The sequence below is a fragment of the Calidris pugnax genome, unplaced genomic scaffold (genome assembly GCF_001431845.1).
Source record: "Calidris pugnax isolate Ruff unplaced genomic scaffold, ASM143184v1 scaffold246, whole genome shotgun sequence".
Lineage (NCBI taxonomy): Eukaryota > Metazoa > Chordata > Aves > Charadriiformes > Scolopacidae > Calidris > Calidris pugnax.
This window is the reverse complement of record NW_015090989.1, coordinates 3,370,110-3,385,237: the sequence shown is the minus strand read 5'-3', so window position 1 is coordinate 3,385,237 and position 15,128 is coordinate 3,370,110.

Genomic DNA, 15,128 nt, shown 5'->3' with positions numbered 1-15,128 from the left:
GTTAAGTGTGATGGATCATTAGGAGCAATGCTGCCTTCTGCCCTTGGGGGTGCAGGCAGCGGGCTGCTTATTTCTGGTTTGCCAGCCCCGAAGCAAACCTTGTCCACCCCATGTGCACATCTTGCTCCAGCGGACCGATGTGACTGTAGACGGTTGCTCTCTTGAGCCAGGTATGAACCGCGATTCTGCTACTAAATAGATTTTCCTTTTGTTGTCACATTAATTTGCAACTCATTAATAGTGACAGCAGTGAGGTACTGCACTGATGCAGATTTGCATATTCATGACCAACTTATTATTAAACAAATAAGATTTCCCTAGCTTAGGAAGCACCCAGAGTAATGCCACATTGTGCATTATATCATCCTGGATGTTTTATTTTCTCTTTAATATGTTAATAGATGCAAGGGGTGCTCTTTTTTTTTAAGTAAATGTGCATCTATAAAATAATGTGTAATTTAAAATATCAGAATCGTTTAAAGAGTAATCCATTAACAAACCTGCCAATAATTGAGCAGGAATACCTATTTAATGTACAAATCAATTAATCAATTCTTAACTGCTGGCTTTGTCGCCTGAGGACCGTAACACAGGCAGCACCAGCAAGGCACAGCCGAGTCGCTGCACCGACGAGGTGAGCAAGGGGCAGACAGCTGATCCCGCCGTTTTATGGCTTGTTACAGCCAAATTGTTTGGTTTTCAGAGGTGCTTTTGTTTCTTAGAAGAGCGGGGGAAGAAAAAGCGAAGACTGTGCCCGGTGTGGTATGTGCTGCTGTCTTCTTGTCTTATGGATGCCTCTCTGGCACGGCTGGGAGAAATGTGCCCATCACAGCTCTGCAGGGCCCCCCCATTCCCCCTTATCTCTGCCGGCAGGTACTCCCTGCGGGTACCACCTTGACACCCGCTGATGTCCTGCAGGCAGGTATTTCAGTTCACTTGCTAATAACGGTGATGGTCCTCTGCCCACAAAGCAGCAGGACTTTTTTTCTGCCGGGCTATTCAAGACTAGTCAGTATGCGTATCAAAACCCTCTCCAGCTCCCTGCTGCATCCATATTTTTTCATTCCTTTCTGGCTCTTTTAACAATTTATAGGGTATTGGGCATAATTACACGTGTGGGAACCAGCTGGTTATTGCAAAGTTCCCTTCAGTCCTCTAGTTATTTTTTTTTTCCTGGCTTGACTTTCCAGAGGCGTTTGACGGCGTTGCCTAATGATGATGCCAAATTCGGTTCTTACCCCATCCTGCTGCTCCCTTATGAGTCACAAGCCACCCCTTTTGAACCGCTGGCCCGTGCTCCCAGCCTCCCCAGGCTCAGGAGCTCCTATTGCTGGCTAATTGCAAAGGGTGTATGGCCCTGAAGAGACACAGCTGAAACTGAGGATGGTGAAAGGCAGCCGTAAGTCACCCCAAAGACTACATCCCTGTAGGTGCAGACCAGGGTGAGGCTAGTTTTAAAACCTGCAACTTCCCAGTGCCCTTCTCCACCAGGGGATGATTTCATTTTTTGATGTGGGATCTGTCCTGATGTTCATCTCCTCGCCCCGGTCCTTGCCTGGCACAATGAGGGGTGCTGTCGGGGCCCTAGCCTGATTTCCACTGCTCCGTGGCTACAGCCATTTTCGAGACGTTGAGGATGTAGAGGGTTAGGCAACACATGTGGCAGACAATCGTGATGTCAGAGACGGCGCTTAGTATTTGTAGCTGTCAAAATTTCAATGGAAAGGCTCTCTAATGAAACCCCTTTTCCAATATGCCATAGAACTCCTATTTAAGTAAAGCCTACGCGAAGGCAAGTCCTGACAGGCCTCCTGAAATGAAAAGGGCAGATTATTTAACAGCTGATCAACACTAATAACCCTTGGCAAATACAGTATGCAAATTTAGCACTGGAGCCAAGATGCACCAAAGGGACTCTTCTCTAATAGCCTGGTCTGGCTGCTCTGAAACCGCCGCTGTTAATGACAGAGCCCAGTGCTGGGAGCGGTGAGGCCTGGGCTGCGACTGCCACGTGTTAGGTCAGTGGTCTGCGGGTGCTTGTTTAGGAGAAGTTCCTCCACCACCACAGGAATCTGATGGGCGTTTGGTGTCTGGCCGCTCGGCGGGGCCAGGCTTGGGCTCCCTGGCTGAGGCCCTGGAACTGGCAGCATACAGCGCAGAGGGAACTGAAACAAAGACTTTGAAGCTGGGTATCTTGTCTCCCCCCACCATGGCATCTTAGCAAATAGCAGTTTTGAGTATCTCTGTGATAAGCCAGCCTCCACAAAAAAGTCCCCTTTCTCAACTGGGCCAACACACGGGCAGAGTTAAGCTGGGCTCTGCTCTGGGTTTCCATGCAGATGAAAGCACGGGACAGGAGAAGGCACAGAGTGAGCAGTTCATCCTTTTGCCCCTTAGCTCCACGTCACGAGGGTGGCTTTGTAGCTGCCTGGCTGCTCTGGCTGACTTGGCTTCCCCAGCCCAGGGACCCTACCTGTGCTACCTGCTGGCTGCTGCGAGCACCTGGGGAGCACCCTCTGCTCTGCACTCGTGAGACCCCACCTGGAGTACTGTGTCCAGCTTTGGAGTCCTCAACACAGGAAGGACATGGACCGTCTGGAACAAGTGCAGCGGAGGGCCACGAAGATGATCAGAGGGATGGAGCACCTCTCCTGTGAAGACAGGCTGAGGGAGCTGGGATTGTTCAGCCTGGAGAAGAGAAGGCTCCGGGGAGACCTTATAGCAGCCTTCCGATATCTGAAGGGTGCCACGAGAGGAGCTTGAGAAGGATGCTTTGACAGGAAGTGTAATGATAGGACAAGGGGAAACGGTTTTAAATTGGAAGAAAAAAGATTCAGATTAGATCTCAGGAAGAAATTTTTTACTATGAGGGTGGGGAGACACTGGAACAGGTTGCCCAGGGAAGCTGTGGATGCCCCATCCCTGGAGGGGTTCAAGGCCAGGCTGGATGGGGCTTTGAGCAACCTGGTCTGGTGGGAGGTGTCCCTGCCCATGGCAGGGGGGTTGGGACTCAATGATCTTTGAGGTCCCTTCCAACCCGAACCATTCTATGATTCTATGATTCGGGGTGCCTCGCCACGGGACCAGCTCAGCAGGGCAGCGACTGTGACAGAACAGGGTCTGTCTCAGAGATTGATGCTACTGGATGGGGTGGTCCCTGCTGGGGCTCCCATGAGCTGGTTGTACTCACTAACCCAGCTGAAGCCAGACCCAGGAGATCCTCAAGGCTGGGGGGTACAGGGTGGGAGAGCACCCCCTGCAAGGGCAGGAGGCAGTGCTGCCTGGCTCCAGGAACAGGGCAAGGGGTCAGGGATGGGCAAAGAAGTGTTGCCCTTTTGGTGGCAGTGTGGCATTACCTTGGCTCAGAAAGATGGTTGAGCTTATGCCTCCTCTGGAGCCGGGATGCTCAGCCCATCCACCAGCTCCCCAGGCAGCCTTTAACAGTCTAGTGACCAAAAGTGCCTGGTCTCCCAGGGGTTACCTCTCTTGAAATGGCTGCCATGCCCGAAGAGCCAGTGTGCCTTCGATTAGCACTGTTTTCAAAGGCTCTGGAGTGAGCTTGATTAGCAAAGTCAACAAAGAGATGCAAATACACTGCCGCAGAAAGGTACCTCATTACTCGGGGAGTCAGCGCCCTGGGTAAGCGGCAAGCAGCAGCTCCTGCTGTCGGGAAACACTAGGGAAGGGAGGGTGTGTTTTTCTGGAGAAACCAGTGGCTCAGACCAGCTCAGGGCTTCATGGACACAAAGCAACGCCTCTGTCTTCAAGGTTATTTAATAGTAAACAAGTGCCGTCAGGAGGAAAGCAACCCACTGGCTGGGGCAGCACCGGCTGGAGAAATCCAGAAAGCCCCTTCCCAGCCTTATTTCTACAGCTCCATGCCATCTCGGAGACGCAGCCTTGCTCTTGACCCACCAGGGCTTCAAACATCTGGCTAAGTTTCTAACAAGGTGACAGTCTTTCCCGCACGGTGTTTGGCTTAACTTCACCTGGGGTAATGCTCCGTGGGGCCCTCGGTGCGGCTTTGGAGGCAGAGCAAGGAGAGCCAGCCCTGTCCCTCGCCCAGCTGGCGCTGGAGGAGGAGGAGGAGGAAGAGGAGGAGGAGGAGGAGGAGAGCGGGTCTGTTGGGCAGCTGGTGCCGAATCGCAGCAAAACAGCCCCAAGGACAGTCTCTCTCCTGCTGCTGGCGGCTCCCGAGCACGGAGGAATGTGGTATCCCAGGCAGTCTGTTTGTGAAGGCGTAAGGCTTTTTTTTTTTTTTTTTTTTTTTTTTTTTTTTTTTTTTTTTTTTTAATTTTCCCATTAGGTGCTTTAAGTTGGGGTCTGTTTTTTGGAGGGGTGTAGGTTTTTTTTTTTTTTTTTTTTCTTTTTTTCTTTTTTTCTTTTTTTCAAATCCACAGCGGAGACTTCTGCAGGGCTCGGTCTTTTTGTAAAGTAAATTTATTTGACAGGTTTATTTCTTTATCAGGTATTTGTCTAACCCCGTGACACTGAAAGAGCTGATTTCCTGGTACAAATGTTAAAATGTAAACTCCTAGAGATGTGTACTGTCACAGCCAGTGTCCAAAATATCCTCACCCCAGTTAAGTGTCCTGGAGTGACAGCAGGGGACCCCAGAGATGCTGGATAATCTACACAATGATCACAACGGGCCACCATGACGTACAAGAGCCAGGAGAAGAGACAGCCCCAGTAACAGGAGGGGAGACAGGCTTCTGGCCGCTCCGACAGTCTGGCTGAGCAGCTGAGGGGTTAAACCCAAGCCTTTTGCAAGCGGATGGGGAGATTAGAAACACCTTAAGTGCCTGAAGGTTTTGCAGCACCGCTGACTGATCACATAAAAATACGTGAATCATAAATCAATGTAATTTAAAGCAGATTTATTTAGAAATTGATATCGGGCACTAAGGGGCTTAACCAGATCACTCCAGCTTGCCATTAGCCCCCTGCAGCAGTGCGTACTCTCTCGGGTTAGGGGAGGTGGGGGTGCAGATGTGCTGCCTCCCCTTTAAATCAGACCTGGGCAGGGAGCTGGGAGCTGGGACAGGGTGGCTGGGGAGGTGAAGGAAGGAAGTCTCTTCCCTCGCTCAGTTGGATGCCTTTGTGGTGCTCCTGCCATCGTCTGCCTTCTCCTCTCCTCAGCCCTGAGCATCCGACGCAGGGAGATGCGTGTGTGTATGTGTGTGCGTGTGTGTGCTGGGGGGTGCTGGCTGCTCGTCCCTAGCCCCAGCTGTGCGCTACGTCCTCTTACCTGACCCAGTGCAGGAACCAGGAGGGGGAAGGTTGGCTCCTTCTTCCCATCAGACCTGCCGTCACCCTGCAAACAAATTAGTTTTCCTAAAAAAGGCACCGGAGAGCTTGAACAGCAAAACCACCGTGGCATTTATTAATTTTTTAGTATAGCTCTCCCTCCCTCCCCCACCCACTGTGATTTGCATACCTACTAATCCTCTCCCTCCTGCAATAATTCTGTGAAGGACAGGGAAATTATATCTGAGCAATAACTCCTTGACTCTGGAGCTGTGGAAGACCCTGTGTGCCATCACGCTCGGAGCAGTGACTTCCAGCAAGTGGAAGTAGGAGGTCTAACCTCCTAAGAGCGGCACGACACCTACAAGAGCCATGGAAAGCCAGCCATCTTGAGCAGGTGAAACCCAGCCCTGCCAGTCCCAGATGTCTCTGCCCCCAGGAAAGCCCTTGCCCCTGGCAAAAGTTGGAGAAAATTGCTGTTCCCTACTGGCAGTGTCTCCCCTGCAGCAGCGCTGCTTCCCCAGAGGGAGGGGAGGAAAGCCCTGTATCTCGGAGATTTCATTGCTCCCCCCAGCCTTGCCTGGGGAGCTTGAAATGCCACCCCCCACTCCTGCACAATGCGGGGACTGAGCATCCCACTGCGGGGCTGTGCTGTGGGGCTAGCCCTGACCCCATGGGTTTGGGTTGACTTCTGATGAACTCTGGCAGTTTTAGCCAGCAAGAAGCTGCAGAAAGACGTGTGACCCTAGCAGTTTAATTAATCACTTTTCTGACTGCTGCCTTTATCCTCTTCCTCCAGACTTCTTATTTCATTTGAGTTTGCGGCTGAATGACATCTCTTCCAGTCAAAATTCTAAAGATGGGCCAGTCAGGTCCGGGGAGAGAAAGAGAGCAAATCCCTCAAGAAATCCCTGGAAAAGCCCAGCCAGTTTTTCCTGTCCTCCTGCTTCCTCTGTAACCAAGAGAGGACAGGGCAAGCGGGCAGGGGAGGAAGGACAGCAGGGTGATGAGTAGGTGGTGGAGAGCTCCAGGGAGCTTGCTGCCCTTATTTGGAGCCAATGGCGTGGGTGGACAACAGAGGGAAGCACAGGAGGAGAGCAGGAAACTAAGTTTCAGGAGGGAACTTTTATCACATGGTGATAAGCCCCCAAACAGCAAGCATCACTTAGTGGGAGAGCGACTGAAACCCCGGTGAGCTGCAGACTGTTAAAACTGTGCTATGCTCCAGCTCTGCTGGAAAAATACCTAATTTTTAAGGTCTGAAAGCTGCATCTTTGAGGTCTCTGGCAGCAGCACAGCATCCTCGTGTGCCATGGATGCTCCCAGCCCTGGGGCAGCTGCGTGGACAGCGTGCAGTGGTGAGGAAGGTGACAGGAGACAGGTGATGCTTGCCATCGTATCGGTCCTGTGACCCTGAGATGCAGTCCCTGCTCCTTTGTGCCAAACACAGGGCAGGGCAGCAGGGGCAGCAGGGCAGCAAGCCTGGCATATGAGCCAGGGTGCCGAAAGACTACACCGATCTCCTGTACACCCACAAGAAGGACCGTCCCCAGGCTCTCTAGGGACAGACACAAGGCTCAGACGCTCACCCCACGGGCAGGGGGAGCCCAGAGGGTGGGCAAGGCATACCCTAGGGACAGACACAAGGCTCAGAGGCTCACCCCACGGGCAGGGGGAGCCCGGAGGGTGGGCAAGGCACACCTGGAGCAGGCAGGCTGTGTGCCCTTGCCTCAAAGCATGCTGTGGCAGCCGTTTGCCAGGCACGTCGGGGGCTATCGGCAGGGCTTGCTTCATCAAGCACTGGCAGCGAGGTTCTAGGAGGTTCCTCTTTCTGGGCTATATTAAGGCGCACACAACGGCTTGAGGGTGGGGGGTGACAGGACAGCAAGAAGTTGTGAAAGAGCAGCGGGGCCGGAGCCTGCGAGTAACTGAGGCCTTTTGGCAGCGTTTCAGAAAATGGGGTGGTCCAGTTAGGGAGTTCAGGAAATTGTCTGAGCTAGATTAAACATTTTCTAAAACCTTCTGGGTGCTCGAGAGCTGACTTGAAAGTTGGCAAAGTTAAATAAAACAAAAGTTAACACATTCCCCTCAATTTATTTTGTTACAGGGCTAGTATAAAGTCAGCCTATTTTTCACTTCAGTCTCAACGTTCCCTTCCATCTGAAGGCGGGAGTATCTGCACGGTAAAATCCCAGGGCACTTGCACAGCCATACAGGGGGCTGCATGTGACACGCGAGGGCTTTAGTGCACATTTCAAAAGCCACAAAACACGTAACTTTTAGGCATAAAACCAAATTTCCCTCTAGTTGAAGCCTGGGTGTATAAGAGTCTCTGTGGGTCTGTCCCTCACTGGAGTTTTCCTTCAGCCCCAGGGAGTGCCCAGTGGTGGGCACCCTACCCTGGCCCTGCTGCCTGCTCTCCAGAGGCTACATGCTGTCCCATGGGAGACAGGGCTGCCACAGCTCGGCCAAGAGAAGCATCAGATCTCACTTGAGACCTTCACAGCAGTAGCAATGGAAACAACAGTAGGATTTCTCTCTAGAAAGGACAGGGGGATGCAGAAATGCACAGTGCTTGAGCAAAGCAAGAGCTCCTCTGCCCTTGTGCCCACCACGGGCAGCCTCTGAGAGGGCTGACCACAGGCTCTGTGTCTCCCTTTCCTTCCCTTTGGAGAGCAAGTGGTGTAGAAGCTGCCTGGAGCAAAGGATTTCCACCGCTCACCTAGGCGGCAAGCAGCCAGGAGCTGCAGGGCAAACCCACACCCTGCACTTATCTATCTTCCTGGTGGAAACAGAGCCCCTGACACAAAAAAAACCCTACCAGCCTGGGAAATCACCTGCTCCTGTCTCTTGGGAAAAGTTTCTACTGGTGGAATTGGAGGCGGTATCAGGCACAGAGCAGATGTTGGCAGCTTCCTCGCTCCATGGAAATAAGGAAGTAGGGAACCCATTTAGACAAACAGTCCCACATAAATCTTAGCCCGACGTTTCTTGCCTGCGTCTGATTCCGTATGATCTCTGCAAAGGGTAAATTGAACTCTGCTTCATTGACGGAGCCCCAGTCCTATTAGTTATACCTGTCTTTACGGCAGAGCGGCTTTGGGTGAGAAAAGAAAAGCAACGTGGCCCCAGGAGAGAGAGAGAAATCAGAACATAAATGCAGGTATCAAAGCAGAAAAATGCAGAGAGCGGCAGTAGCCCAGGGTATGTTGGAGAAGAAAACAAACTCTTATCACAGTAAGAGCAGAGGAAGCCATCCCACTGAAGGGAGGAGACAAGGAGGACAGCTGACATCCTGCAGAGAGGGAATCTAAGGTCTGGGGGAGGGAGAGCACAACCCCAAAGGCATGGCATGGGGAAAGGATGCGGCTCTTAAAGACGCAGCTTTAGCGAGCGCCTCTGCTGACAGCAGGCAGCCAAAGGAGTGATTCCCGGGCAACGAGGGGGGCAGAGGGCAGGAGTGTGAGCACGGGTGTTTTTAAACGGCACGGTTTACAGCTCCTTGCCATCCACCAAGTCCCAGGAGAAAAGCGAGAGCCTTGAACACCCACCTGGTCAGATCTGGTTGGATGAAAATGAATTATTAAAAGAAGTGGAGATTTATTGCCTTTGAAAGATTTATTAACAGGACAAGGAGAACAACTTTGCGCGAGCAATGTCAGGAGGCAGGGGTGAGAAACGGAGCTCTGCCTTTGAAGGTGGTCGGCTGCAGGGAGAAGCTGTCTCTGACCATGCAGGGGGTCGATAGCACACCAGCTCTCACCCACTGCCCGGTCCCCTTTGGCAGATGCCTAACATCTGAAGGACAATGCAGAGGGACCAAGCAGAAGCACTAAGGACACTTCTTCCCCGTTCAGTGTAGTCACCTCACGACTGATGGGAACTTTGGCTGAGCCCTGCGAAAGCCAGGGAAGCCTGTTTGCTCTGCTTTTGGAAGGAGTAACCGCTGATCCGCCCCCAGGCATTAGATTTCCAAGATGTCCCTGTTTTCATAGCCAGGAATCGAGAAGCCTGCTCTGACCTCTAGCAGAGGAGGAGTGACGCTGTGGGGACGAGGGAAGGAGGAATGATTCGAGAGAGGATTCCCAGCAGTGAGTCAGAGCGGGAAGAGACTGAGGTGAAACTGGTAAAAATAGTTCAGGGAACAGGGACAAGTCCTAAAAGAAAACAGTCTTTGTGCAAAGAGGATAAAATAGATTCAGAAAAGTCTGGAGCAGCACTACGGCAATAGAGCTGAAACTGAAGACCAGGAAGAAAAGGCAGAAGGGGAAGACAAAGAGAGGATCCCGCCAATCGTTGTGCTTTATGTAACATTTTAACAGCAGGGTTTATTGGAGCGATTGCTATTTCTAGTAATCTGTGAGTGTTGTCTGTGCTGGCGGGTGAGGGTGAAGACAGTTTCCCTCACGACTTTATTATGACGCCAGAAATAAATACAATTTTTCTCTGGAAAAATTGTTACTGCTGCTTACCTTCTTCATGTCCAAATGGAGATACTTGAGGAAGAAAAGCTAAAGCAAAGCCCTGTCCCCGTGTTCAGACAGACACAGCACACATAGACTCCCACCCTCTCACAGCTTACCTACGGCTGTGTAGAAGATGGAAAATTACCAGTGTAACCTTCAGAAAGCTGATTGCAAGAACATTTTCCCATTAATGCTGCTAGTGGGACTGTGATTGCATTGTTTAAGATAGCCACAGTCATCCGACAGGCAAAGCTGAACTGTACATGCACACTGTGTCAAAACATTTTACTTCGCTTGCTGCCTGAAACGTGGGTCTTGGCAAGAGAGGTGTTGAAGGCAGCCCAGCAGTTTAGGAGCTTGCCCTGTCCAATGACCAAAATTCACCTGTCTGGTGTTCAGTCGTCCAGCATGAGACTGAGCAAGGAGGCATGCAGTGCTTGCTTATAGATGGAGTGGTGAGCCTGTGTCAGAAGCACGGCCAGAAGTGTATGTCAAGAACCAACCCACTAAGTCAAGGGCATTCCTGTACATCTCTCCATCTCAAACTCTCAGGTTGATTACAGAGAAGGTACACGGCAGCACAAAGAAGATCCGTTTTCTAAAATGTAACCACTTTGTCTACCTCTGATATTACTCACAGTCCAGTAAGTATTTTCTGGTGAATCCACCTTGTTCTGGAAATAGTAAGGAGTAAAAATTCCTACTGGTGCCCCTACCCTGTGAAACACCACAAGGCAGCAACTGCTCTGCAAATTTGGATTTCTCCCTTTAGTGCCGAAACCTATGAAAATGAATGTAGCCATTTATCTTGTCAGTTCCCCCTCCTTCTCCCGGGGACCTGTCACACGAGCAAATTACAATTGCAGTGAAAGAGACTAAACCCGGCATGCTCTTGGACTTCCCACAGATTCATCCCTGCTCCTCACCTGCTGCCCATCTTTGATTGTCCACTTCTGTACAGGAAGGCGGAGAGAGGACCCTGCTCTGCCTATATCTTACATTTTCTTTTGAACTTTTATTTTTCCTGCCTGTGGTTGAATATTTCATTCATGTGCGTAACAGTGACGCTGGCCACACCATTCTCAATGCAACAGAAGCAATTTGCTCATGTTGATTTAATGTAATAGCTGCTGTCTTTTCTTGACCAAGACGTGAACTTTTGCTGAAATGCACAAAGACGTGTAATGACGTTACTGCAGCTCGGAGCTGTAACCCAGTCCGGAGGAAGGCGTCTTGAAGCCCTGACAAAAGCTGCAAGGGAAGTTCCCCTCTGATCCCTAGGACTGTGGTTTACAAACCAGATGGTAACTTTTGTGTATGGATGGCCTGTAACCACACTGAGACACATATTTGCAGAAGACCTGGCCTGCTGATAGAGACTCTGTATTTGCAAACAACCAAGCTTGTCAAGAAAATGACAAAGTTCCTCTTTAAAGCGTGTTTTGCTGGAAACAATACCAAAACCAAGTCCAGCCATTCTATTCAAGAAACAAGCAAACTCTTTCCCCACTCCCCGTATCTTGAAAATCCCATTATCTCAGGAACAAAGATTAACAGGGACCAAGCTCTTTGTCAGAGCTGTCCGCTTAGCGCTAAGTCCCACGGTATCTGCACCAGGGTGCTTTGTAGGTAAGGGAATACTGCTGCTATGTACTAGCAAAGCACTTCCACTGTGAATGCTGATGTAGCAGTAAAGCTGGCTAGATAAAGCTACAAAAACAACCCTGCCAAAGAGCAAAACAAGTAGCTTCAGCAGCCATCAAAAGCTAACTGTGACTGATTAGCCTGATGCCAAGGCATCTGCGTGAGGCAGGATCACACTAATGCTCTCTCACAACTGGTGCGGCTGTGGTGGTGGACACACTTGGTGCAGAGCACTCTACCTCACAGGAACTCCCACATGTTATATTATCTCTTGCAATGGTGCGCACAAATACTTATCTGTAAAGTAAGTTAAAATAGTAAATTCTGTGGTGATTACTGGACACTTGACCTGAGAAGGGAAAATGAATTTCACCATATTTTTAAAAAAATAGGACAAGCCTCTAACTCATCGGTATTCCTATTATGCTAGTTAACCTGCCTCAGACAGGTACACAACAAGGCCAAGCAATTGTGGAGCGTGTTTGAGCTGAGAAAGGAAAAAAGGAAAAAAAAAAGAAAAAGTTCTCTGAAGGAAAGTTCAGATACATTTCAAAGCGCTACAGCTCTAAAAACACCAAAGGAGTTTTATCAAACTTTCCAGAAAAACTTTCCTCTGAGAGGAAATAGGGCAAGTGAGGTTTCAAAGGGAGAGATTTTTTTTTCCTGGGGTGCAGAGATGATGACTGAAAAAACTCCAGCCCTAAGCCTCCCAAGTGTGCATTTGTCCCGAGCTGTACTTCGCATGGCTACTGTCAGACTGTAATTAAGATGAGAATATACACTGGGTTCACTGACTTAAATTCTGGATTAATATTGGCTATAGTTGAGACCTCAGATTCACCCAAAGCAGCTGAGTTACCACAAAGCACTGATTCACCAACCCTTAGAAAGAGTGCAGCCTTTTAAAAATTTTTATTATTTAATTCCTTCACTAATTAACAGCAGGTAGTGAATAGGAAAGTGTTTATCCTCCCCCCTCTCAGCTCACTACCCTGCTGTGTTATGACAGATGGAATGTTAATTAACGTGACCTGGCAGATAATATTTAATTCAAGACAGAATATCACGGAAACATCTGACTGCCTCAGGGCTGGTCACCTACCAGGTACACCCTGAAAAATCCCTCCCATGTGCCGTCCTGGGGGCACCAACGGTTTTTAGTTCAGCTAATCCAGAAATAAGCTCAGGCCCCTGCCTACACTAGGTTTTCTGGCTCCTTTTGCCCTTGCTGCTGCTCTCCCTGGGATGGGGTGCGCGTTAGGCCTCTCTCCCTGAGCCTTCCAAGCCAGGTGGGCCTGGCTGTGGGCTTGTCCAGGCCACCCATCTGCCCAAGGGCTCTGGAGGGGCTGGAGACACACGCCCAGGGGAATGGCCTCCCCTGGGGAAGAGAGAGGTTTGCGGGGCTGCCTCAAGACTGTCAGTCCCCGGGCAACCTCCCAGTTCAACAGCCAGGTGCCCCAGCAGCAGGTGCCTGGCCTCCTACTCCCTCGTGTAGGCCCCTCGGGTAGGCCCAGCACGCCTCTGCCTTCACCAGATGTTTTGCTGAAGGAACACTGCTCCTTCACCAGTGTGCCCAGTATACCCAGCGTGCCCAGTACACCCAGTATGCTCAGCATACCCAGTGTGCCCAGCTGCAGTCAGCTTGGGGCCACAGACCAGGCCTTGTGAGCTGCTGGGGGGGCACGAGCCGAGGTATAGGCCCAGCCGCCGTGACAGCCTGCCTGCCACCCCCGCCCCTGGCTGGCTGGGCAGCGAGTGGAGGATGGTCCTGCCAGAATCCTTTGCGTTTGGCCGGGATGCAGGCATGGTGGGAGCAGGGTGAGGGATGGGGATGGAGGCAGTGTGCTGTGGGCAGGGGGCTGCATAGCCTGTAGGGAGACGCTTCCTCTGGGGCAAACGGAGTCCATAGGCATTCAGATCGACAAAAAGGACAAAAAAGTGTATGATCATGTACCCAGGTGACACGGGTGCACCCCTTGGTGCTGCTTGTAACTCTGTAGGACCAATTTGCTGTCCCCTGCGCAGATTGTCCCTCTGAGACACATCCAGCACACACAGCCATCTCCTCAGACAGAAACCGCGGGGAGCATTTAAAGAGGAACCACATGGAGTATGACTTGAGGAAGCCTCAGACTGATGCCAATACATCCACGTGGTCGCAGAGCAAAACAAGAAACAAACAAACATTCAGCGAGGAGGCTTTTTAAAGGCCTACATTGCCACAGAAGGACTTGGAAGGGAATTTGGCTGAAAACTAGCCGTGAGGAAAAGCACCTGACGGTTCTGTTGTCACCTCGTCGGCACCAGCCAAGAGAAGGCAAGGAGGAAGCAAGCACTGAATTACGGGTTATTGAATTGTTTTTGTAGTAATTGGCGTATGGTTATGAGCACAAGTAAAAGAAGAAACTTGTTCCCTTGGCCTGATGCGGGCACCAGGACGACAGTTGTGTGGTGCCTGAGAGGTGCTGAGCCCCTTGGTGTCCCTCGCCTGCAGGGTGACCAGATGGGCTCAGGGCCCTGCACATCGCACGGTTTTTATACCAGAGTCAAAATGTGAGCACTCCAACGTGAGATGCTGAGTCTGAGCATCTCAGCTGTGATTTTAAATTGAGGGTATTCCTTTAAAATAAGGCTATTCGTTTGCAAATACAGGAAGATACTGACACGGTGAAGAAACGTTGGAAAGCTCCCCCCAGCCCTGTAAGTGAAAAATTGGACTTTCTGTTTTCTTTGAAAATACTAATTTAGCAGATGAGTTACCAGATGCTATCTCTTAAGAGATTTGGGCCAGTGATTTCTAATAATTTTAACAAATATAAGCAGTATCATGGGCGCATGCACAGACACACACAAGCACGCTTCTTGAAATGTAGAAATCAAAAAGCTTCTCTATCTGCAAAAAACTATATACTTTTATTGCCAGGAGCAGCCTTTCTGACCACAGATATCTAAAAGACAGAGTGGTCTTTGGGTACTATTTAGTTCCAAAGGGGCTATAAAAGGCAGATGGTCTCATTAGAAACAATTTATGCATATATATTTCTAGGAGTTGAACACTGCCAGAATAGGTTTAGCTCTTTCACCATACCGGGGAAAATATCACCACTTGCAAATGTTTCCAGTTTGCAAAATAATGACCTATCCAAAGTAGCTAAGCAACTAATTACTCAAATACTAGAAGGTTATATGCCAATATTATCACATTGTTGGTCTCCTGGGCAAACAACTTCACATTCCTCAAACTGCCATATAGTGTCATTAGACTGTGCAGGAAAGTCCTTTCTTAATAGTACAGCAGCAGCAGCCCCAATGCCCCTGTGCTTATGCCATCATTTCAACTATTATTTCCAATCTCCAAGTCAAATCACTTATTAATTAGAGAGGCAACTCTAGCAAACCCAATTACCCGCAGGCAGTTTCTTCCCAGATGTGAAGCCCTTCTTGGAGATGGACCATGATCCCAGTTCCTGGGAAATGTTTGTGATTTTCCATCCAACATATCAACCCTTACACTCAACCCTAGCAATACGTCTCCCAGCCCCTGCCCATGACTTGTCTGCTGGATGAATTCCTCCCCCAAGCTCCAAATCCTAGAGAATTCAACCTATACAGCCTCAGGATGTTAGAGACAGCCATGTGCAGGCGTGTGTACTTTTAAGGCCTGTGCTCAATGTCTTTGAATGTTTCTTGGGGGTAGAGCAGGCAGAGCACAAAGAAAGCAATGATGAATTGCATAGAGAAGTAGAGTCAGCTCAGGAAATTGCAAAA